Genomic DNA, 7681 nt, shown 5'->3' on the forward strand with positions numbered 1-7681 from the left:
ACCTAATGGGCAGATACAGGGAGAGCTGGAGGAGGGAAATGGAAAATGGATAGATAAGATCATATTTTTTTGATACTTGTATGAACTTCTCCAGAGTGAAAAAAAAAACAACCAACCATTTTAAGACGTATTTTTTAAAGAAGCTCAGAGATTTCAGACTGAGCACTTTAAAAGGTCATTTTTTCATTCATACCCAGTGTGGGTGTTCTTCACAAATTGGGAGTAGATAAGGGGAGAGGGAGACAGGGACTCCTGTTCCAGCCAATGATTACAGGTGGCAGGCTGTGCCATCTCCATCTGAAGCAAGAGGAGCAGAGCAGGAGGGGTTGGAGGTAGGACAAGCTTCACCCCCACTCTGGTGGTTTGAATGAAAATGGTCCCCAGTTGGCAGCTGTTTTAGATGTCATTGGCAGCAGGTTTTAAGGTTTCAGAAGACTCGCACCATTTTGAATTAGCTCTCTCTCCTTCCAATATCTGGATCAAGATATAAGCTCCCAGCTGTTTCTGCAGCCATGCCCTTTCTCTGCCATCCTGGACTCTAGCCCTCTGGAACCCAAAGCCCAATTGAACACATTCTTTTATAAGTTGTCATGGTCATACTGTCTTATCACGGCAATAGAAGAACACGAGTACGCCCACTCATATGATTGCACTTACTGTAGGAAATACCACACTACTGGGGAAGACAGAACAGGTACCAGTGGGCTTGATGAATATTTAGTCTGGTCACCACAACGTGGCTGTGAAGGTCACCGTCAAGACACACTGAGTGAGAATCTAGCTATCACAGCACATGGTGGCGAATCAGAAAGGTGGCAACAGCACTTGACATCTCTTTCACGTTCGTGGACAATCATGGAAGGCAAGGTGAGGATGGCCAAATGTCAGCTGACCTCCAGAGAGGCCACTTGAAGGAACCTCACAAGTTGGCACATAGGAACAGGCCTGAGGGCTGAGAGGCCAACCCGAAAATGCCACATGCTTAGGGTCCTGGGTAGACATGGCAATCAAAGAGACCAGCTGGTGGGACAAGCTTAAGAATAAATAAGGGAATGGCTTGGTGAGCTCATCCTTGCAGATACCAAGAATTTGAGGAAGTTGACAGACACGTGGGAGGCAAAGTCTGTGAACAAGGCACATACACACACACACACACACACACACACACACACACACACACACAAATGCCTCCAAGATGGAAGGGAAGAGCCATAAGGTTGGTTAGAGATATGTTCCAGTTTGAAAAAGAGTAGGGGAGGGAGGGAGACCCAGTTGGAGGGGACTCTGAGCAGATGGCTGGATGGGGTAGGAGGGTCCCAGCCCCACCATGTGGTCCTGCGGTAGAATGTGTAAGAGACTGAGCACATCACAGCCCCACAGGGTACTGGAGCAGTGCAGCCTAAGTTTCAGACAACAGAACAAGCCACCGAAACTCATGTCTTACAGGCACTGTGGCTGAGAAATCCAAGACCAGAATGCCAGTGTTGGCGAGTCTGTGGGAACTGTCTTTTGAGTTGTAGAGCACAGCTCTCTGGCCTCTTCCTCTAAGGGTACAAATCCCATTCCTAAGGGCTCCACCCTCAGGACCTAACACTTCTTCACCCTGGCCTCGATGCCAGCTAGGATCGTACAGTTTCACCACACGGAGGGAACTGGGTACCAAACACTAGAGTTGGAAGATGCAGTGGGACCAGAGGCCCCAGGGTCTTTGGTCAGGATGCTGGTGGAGGGGGCAAATCAGAAGACCTTTGAGCATAAGCAGCCTCTCACTTAACCCCAACACCGCAGCAGAGGCTTGTCATCTTGCACCTGGGCCACAGCGGATCTGCATGTGACAGATAGAGAACCAGGTACCTTGGACTGTGAAAGCTGGTAAACTGGGTGATGATTGGTGCATTCTGTTGCCTGTAAGCTACATACCACTATTTAAAAATGGGAGTAAAATCCTATTAAGGCTATTTGAAAAATGGCATGTTGCCTGGAGAAATAACCATTTCCCCAAGATGAGAGGTTGAGTTCGATATACATTCTTAAATTTTATTTTTCCATTTGTTTCCATGCATGCGTATGTTCCCTCTCGCCCTTGCCTGAGTCCCCTTTGTCCCATAGACACCTCTACTTTGATGTTATATATACACACACAATTTTAGGTCTATACACATCTTTAAAGGCTAAAAGTATGAAGAAAATTACATGTAAAACTGAAAATAGCTAATTGTGAACAATAAGAAACATTGCAACCAGGCTCACCTCATGAAGAACTGAGCTCCTCTGGGACTGTTTACTTCAGGAGACTTATTTGACCTAGGAAACTTTTTAGCTCAGGTGGGAAATGCCTGACCCAGGCGCCAAGAAAGCGCACTTCCCTGGGAAAATAAAAGGATGGATTCTACTTTAAAGGTTAAATTTCGATCTGGGAGCCATAATGGGACTGTCAAATAATTATTATTGTTATTTTTACAAATCTATTTCATTTTAAAACAAGTTGGGAAATTTCTGACTTAGTTTAAATGAGACCTCAATTCTCCCAGGCCTGATCTGCCACCTGAGGCAGGACCGCCCGCTGAAGTAGTGCTGCGCTGACTCATTAAAATGGCAGCTCCCACTGAGAGAGATAAAGAAGCCACATTCTCACTGCAAAGCTGCTGAACCAGAGGGGGAGGGAAGGAGGAGGGAAGCTAATTTTTGCAGGCAGCTCCGAATGCTTCTTTTCCTGGGCACTCTTAGTCAATATTTATCTAGCTATTCACAGGATGATAACTAATCATTTGTCTCTCTCCTTTCCGCTATCTCTCCCTGCCTCTTTGTGGTGCACTGAACTTGGGCGACAGAACAGGGCTGTAACTTCTTCATCCTGGAACAGGGCTGTAACTTCTTCATCCTGGAACAGGGCTGTAACAACTTCTTCATCCTGCATAGATGTTAGATATAAAACCTGTGGCTGACAATGGTGTCTTCAAACGGTGAAGCCTGGGCAACCAGTTGTGGGCAATGAGGCTGAGGTCCCTGGTTTCTGGGAGCAGAATGTAGAGTTATGATTTATTGAGATGGAGTTTTCTCGGGTTTTTGTTGTTGTTTTATAGTATCATTTGGAGGGGTTGAATAGAGCCATTTGGAGAGGCTTTTCATGGTGTCATTTGGAGGGGGTATGTGCATATGTAAGTGTGGGTGTGCTCACAGAGTCCAGAGGAGGATGTCAGGTGCCCTGATCTATCTTCTCTGCCTTAATCCTTTGAGACAGGGTCACCTGCAGAACCCAGAGGTAGGCTGGCAGCCAGTAAGCCCCAGTGATCTTCTGTCTGCCCCAGCAGCACTGGGGGTACTGGTGTGAATGCATCCATGCTAGCTTTTTACATGGAGGCTGGGAATTTGAATTCAAGTCCACAGGTTTGTGAATAAGTGCTCTTACCCACTGAGTTATCTCCCCAGGACTCCTGAGAGAGTTTTTCTAGTGTCATGTGGAAGGGGCTGGCCAACTCAGTCCCAGTTTCCTACCTCCTGTGGCTCAGGATAGTAAAATAGAAGAAATCATGTTTGCCATTTTGAAGTGCAATGGGATGCATAGATAAAGCCATCTTTGTTATGTTTTTTAGCATCAATCAGTCTTTGTGGTTTGGTCTACAGTATCTCTTATTAATCTTTTTAGTTAGTATATGAAGTAATGGGCTTCATTATGATATTTTCATACAGATGTATTAGTTTATCTTGTTCTCACTTTTCCCATCCTTGTTATCCTCTGTTATCTCTGTCACCATACCTCACTGGCACCTTTTCCCTAGAAAATCCCCTTCTACTTTCATATGTGTGGTGTGTGTGTGTATGTAGACAGACAGATTTTGTGTCTGAGAGAAGACATGAAGATGCCATCTTTAGCACTCCAGCATAGATGATCTTAACCTGCATTTCAGTCATTATTAAGGAGCCATGGAAGGCTTGACTGACTTCTACCTTGCCCTACTGACAGAGTTCCTTATCCAAAAAGGCAGTGGACAGAGGTCCAATTCCCTGGGAACACTCTAATTTGGGTGGAGGCAGGCTTGGAAACACGTAAAGTAGTGGAAAGAGAGGCTGGAGAGGTGGCTTAGTGGTTGAGGTCACTGCATGCTCTTCCAGAGGACCCAGGACTGACTCCCAGCTCACAGCCATCTGTAACTTTTTCCAGGAGATTTAACTCCCTCTTCTGGTCTCTGTGGGCATTATACACATGGTATGCAGATATACATGTAGACAAAACACCTATGCACTTTAATTTTTTTTTTTTTTTAAAGTGAGAAATGAAGAGGGCGGGGCTAAGTAGAGGTGAAGGGGAGGTAGAAGTCAGTGCAGTTCCAGTGGATTCCAGGGGAGCTCTGGGCTATGGCAGTTCTTTACAGATTTTCAGAAAGGAAATGAGGGGTCTTGGCTCTCATATTCTCACAGCATCTAGTGACTGGACAAGGGCTGTCCCCAGGGACAGGCTACTGGAGAGAGCCATTCTCTTCAGCCCAGTATATTTCTGTAGTAAGTAGTAAGCAGACAGTACTCCCCCCAGCTTGGGAGGGGAGAAGTACCTCAGTTCTGAAGGGGAGCCAGGAGACATGTCACACTCCAACCAGGGTATAGTTTATGCATATATCATTTACAGCTGAAGCTTCTTTTGGATGCTGAAACATGAATCCCCATAACATTTGTTTCTGAATCTATCATTTGCACGACATGCCACATCTATTGTCTGGTCTCATAAATCATAACAGAATGCTAGACAAGGAAGACCATGATCTAATTCAAACCCTCCCCTTTACAAGAAGAGATGTCAACATCACAATGATAGGAATAGTCCTTCCAAAGTTTCGGCATCAGTGACACAGCCTGGAAGGATCCAGGCCTTCTGACTTCCAGTGAACCAGTTTGTCCCCTTATTCATATCAGCTGTCTCCATTTCTTCCTAGAGTGATCCGGAAAATACAGAAGAAAGGTAGATTTTCTTCCTAAGAAGTGAATGGACAAAGCTTACTCAACTAGTTAGCAGCAGGATTCTAACATAGCTCTTTTTGGGGGAACGCGGCTGTTGCTCAGCCAACCTCAGCACACCCCCATTTCAGATCAGCTCAGCCATGCCTGCATTAGTACTGGACACTGCTGGACTCTGGTAGTGTGTCTGTTTGGTAGACACTACATCAACTTTGAATGGGTTCACCTCATCTAACTGAAGGAGAAACAGAAAATAAGAGATTATTTAAATGCTACTTGGCCAGTGTTCCGATCAGACAAATCATTGAGCCAGCTGAGAAGGATCTCAGCTCGGGCTGAGGGCCTCTTGCAGAAAGTGACTGTCACTGTGCTATGTCAGAAACATAGCAGAGGCAAACACATTCTAGTTCTCCACAGTGTCAGACTTCACTGAGTGACAATTAACTCACAAGGTACAATGGTTTCACTGGCAGAAATGTGTGCAGCAGAGCCTTTCCTTCCCTTGATAGTGCTGGTCAAGGGAAACACAGGTTCTTTTAGTCTTATCTTAATTACTAACATTAACTCTCAGGTCATACATTGCCATCACATTATAAATCTTCCTCTCTCATTGGCCTGCTATATCTGTATCTATATCTCTATCTATTTCCATATCTCGATCTCTATATTTATATAAAGGGAAGTTACAGAGTGGTTGGTTGCAAGGGGGCCTGAGATGAAGCTGACGAGGATGCAGCGTCTGTGAGAGTGAAGTCACAAACGAGGCAGGAGGGCTACTGGACACACAGCTGCCACCTCAGAGCCGAGCTGCAGTGTCTGAGTTGAGCTGCAGAAGTGAGGTGCAGAGAAGGTTGGAGAGGAGATGGACAAGGCCAGGTCCACGTGAATAGAAGATGGACTGAGGGGTGGCAGTTGCAGATGAATAAGTGGGTCGATGAGTGGGAAGCAATTCGAGGAGGCAGAGTCAACCACAATGGGAATTGAGCCACCCTGGAGCCCCTGGGACAGTCTGGAATTCTCTACCTGTTGGTCCCTCAAGGCAAGGCACACTCTAAACAATTGCACCTGGGCATAAGATGGAGTAATTTAGGGCAGGACATAGCCTTATCTCAGCAGTGACTCTAAAGACGTTCTCATTGGAATGACAGGCAGGTCCCAAAACAGTCTTCCCATACAACACCACCTGGTTTTCTGAGGCATCCCCTGCATAGCCAGTGGCTCCATCATCAATTTATCAATGCCTAGAGCTTGGCAACTATTAAAACAAGACTTAACTGTCCCTTATCTGTATCACACTAAGGATTCACTAAATGCTCTCAAATCTTAGCACTTACATGTCAAGATTTTTAACTGGGTGAGTAAAGGCCTCTTATATAGTCTCACAGTCCCAAGTCTTACCTCATTCTTTACATTGTATTCATACCACCCTTCAGTAGATCAAATGAGCCTTGGGCTATCTCTGTTAAAAGGTCGTTCTGAGGCCTTCCATGGCTTTCTCTTGATACAAAGTTCTTGACAGCCCTAGCTTCACATATTTCTCTTTTCATGCAATACCTTTAATGGAGTCCCCCTCTGGCCTTGCAAACTCCTACTCTTCAAAATTCAGCTCAACACCATTGTTTCCAGAAAGCCCTTGCTGATACTTCATTCTGATAGCAATGACCCCAGGGCACCCTGTGTTTAACCCAAATGATCCCTAACCATGCTTCTCCACTCAGAGCTGTATTTGTGTCTTTCCTGCTGAACTGTGTAGTCTTAGGGAAAGAGTGACTCACTCCATTTGTATCCCAGGCATCTGGCACAGTGAAGCTGGGGGACTTCAGAACAGAGGCAATCCAGACCTGGGGCTGTAGCTTATTTGGTAGAATGCTTGTCTACCATACACAGAGCCCTGGATTCCATCCCCAGAACCACATACACATAAAAATAAACTGGGCATAATGGCACAGACTTGGAATCTCAGTACTAAGGAGGCCCAAGAATTCAAGATCTTCCTTGGCTACACAAGGAGTTCAACACCAACCTGGAATACATGAGACACTGGGGGAGCATGAGACAGCTTTAAGGAGGGGAGATAGTTTGTGCAAAGCCACTGTGGGTGATAAAATTAAGATACAAAGGATGTCGTGGTATCATAAAGGGGAGAGGAAACTTTCTTTGGAAAGGACCAGATAGAAAATATTTTAGGCTTTCAAGTCAAGAGGTGAAATCTAAGACAGCCATGTTGGTACCTTGTTTAATCACTTAGCATGAAACTACCTACAGACATCAGAGCCATTCATCTTAGCTGTGGCTTTTGGAGGGCCAAATATGGGTAGTGGCCTGGAGTTTGCAAGCCTTTGCCACAAAAAATGAATAGTGGTGGCCCACTGGGAAGGGACAGCAAAAATGATGAGTTAAGTTCCAGATCTGGCTTGGTGATTCCTGGTGAGCCACCAAAGGGTGAAACAGAAGCAACAGGATCTTATTCATGTCCTATAGAGGCACAATTAGCTGTCACCCACAATGGACAGTTGAGTCATCTGAGCCAGCAAAACAACATCCAGACAGTTACCACCCCCAAACCCATTCCAAACCTATCTTTCCCAAGCACAGAATTACTGGAGAGAGACATAGCTAAAGACTCTATAATGTCTTTTGTCTTTCTGCAGCAATCAGGGCCCTTGGATTTAGCAGGACACTCCTAGGAGACAGATTTCCTTATCACATCGGAAGACAATGCAAGGGTCAC

The sequence above is a fragment of the Onychomys torridus genome, chromosome 2, assembly GCF_903995425.1.
Source record: "Onychomys torridus chromosome 2, mOncTor1.1, whole genome shotgun sequence".
NCBI lineage: Eukaryota > Metazoa > Chordata > Mammalia > Rodentia > Cricetidae > Onychomys > Onychomys torridus.